The sequence below is a fragment of the Pollachius pollachius genome (assembly GCF_949987615.1).
Source record: "Pollachius pollachius genome assembly, chromosome: 1".
NCBI lineage: Eukaryota > Metazoa > Chordata > Actinopteri > Gadiformes > Gadidae > Pollachius > Pollachius pollachius.
In genome coordinates this window covers 8,355,087-8,356,852 of record NC_136934.1, presented here as the reverse complement: position 1 = coordinate 8,356,852, position 1,766 = coordinate 8,355,087, and the positions used below count along the sequence as shown (strand labels likewise).

At 51.9% G+C, this 1,766-nt stretch overlaps 1 protein-coding gene across 1 annotated transcript in view; it reads left to right on the top strand.

The window, feature by feature from the left end:
- Positions 1–88, top strand: part of txnrd2.2 (thioredoxin reductase 2, tandem duplicate 2) — a gene marked incomplete at its 5' end in the record, with an annotated part of 19,462 nt that extends 19,374 nt beyond the window's left edge. The window contains one exon of the mRNA XM_079735593.1: positions 1–88. This exon is cut by the window's left edge and continues 2,931 nt beyond it.
- Between the last annotated feature and the right edge of the window lie 1,678 nt (positions 89–1,766).

Sequence of the window (1,766 nt, the reverse complement as noted above, 5' to 3'; positions counted from 1 at the left end):
CCTGGTCACAAAGTCCCTGAGCTGTAAATATATAGGTATTATTATATTTTCTCAAAATGTCTGAGAAGCATAATTTATATGTATTCAGGTTATTTATAAGAATGTCTCGAATAAATATGTTCAATCATGACTCAAGGTGTTTGTCATTTTGTGGGTGTCTGCATTGCGTTCATTCATTCGTGAGTGAGTGCATGTGATCCTTTACGATGGGCTACATTCTTCCAATCATCGAAAATGATTTATTCTAATTCTGAAGAATCTGCCCCGTGTCTCGGAAACAACAATTCGACATAGCGTGCAGAAATAGAAACTAGTATCCGATGTAATATACAACGTCTTGCGTCTCCTCCGTCTCCGGTGGGTCGACGTTGCACCTGAAGAGCGCTCGGCGTTGCCTGGTGCCGGGGAAGGGGGTGGTCGCCCCCTGACCCCCGGTCGTCTCCACTGACGGGCCGCTCTGCAATGGGGCGCTGTCACTCAGCCCTCCGCGCCAACAATGGCAGAAATTCCAGGCTGTTTGTTTGGTTAAGGACCGGCCTCTCCGAAAGCCCTGAACCTCCTCGGGATGCACGGCAGCCTCTCACACCCCCTCGGGATCTGAGCCCACGGTGTCAATCTGGACCCGGCTGGGACGGCCCACACCTTCTCCTTGTCTTCCCCAGGAGGAGGAGGAGGAGGAGTTACAGCAGGGCTACCCCGTGTCGGCACACCGGGGGGTCTCTCGGCGATACTCCCCTACAATGCAGTGAGTGCGGCAAATCCACCTTGAAACGCAATTAGAGCGGAACGTGTCAACATGTCGGAGTACACTCTGTTTGTGTGCCCCGTCGTAATCCAGACTTTTTTGAGTTATTTTCTTTACGCTGAGGCTGCTGTCTGTGAGAGCACATTCTCTGGGGTCACTGGTCACTGAGCCCCTAGAGTTGCAAGCAGAAGAATCACTCTTGCTCACACACACACACACACACACACACACACACACACACACACACACACACACACACACACACACACACCCACACTTGATTTGGGCAAACAGTTCCATAACGAAAAGCCTTCTAGAGCAGAGGCAGGGGTTGTGGGAGAAGTGTAAGTGGTGGAGGGGTGGGGTATCATGATGAGTAGGAGAGGGGGTGTAACGGATACATACCTTGTGTAAACATTCGCTAAAGAAAATGACGCTAGCAACAGAAAAGGCTCAAACGGGTGAGGATTATCCCTTAGAAATGAATAGGGGCCAATTATGACTGCTCTGTTGTACTGAAAGTATTTTGCTCTGCCCTGTCAGGCTGAGGTGCCTTCAGGGCTGCGCTACCCCTCACCCCTGGTGGGGTGGTATGTTAGTGTGTGTGTGTGTGTGTGTGTGTGTGTGTGGAGGCGGGGAGGGGGGGGGGCCTCCAGCTCAGACTCATAAGCCAAAGTGTGCCTTAAAAAACCTGTTCTGCGTAATCCTGCGCTGTCTGCCCCGTCTACAGGCTCCCAAGTTCAAGGCATACGGTTTGCAGAAGCCCCCCTGAAGCTGGATGTCTCGCCTAATGGCGGGCTCAGAGGAACAACCACTTTAACACCCGTGTTGAGTTGGACATGCTCGCTTGTCTTTGGCGTCGGTTGCGCTTCGGGTTAGCACAGTCACAAATGAACCCCCCGCAGTAACATCCAAGGCTGCTGTCCCTTCTAGAGCAGGACCCCGGGGGGGGGAGAGAACATGGTCACAAACATGTTTAGTATCGTAAGGCTGCAGCACTCCCATGCAGGAATGTCAAGGT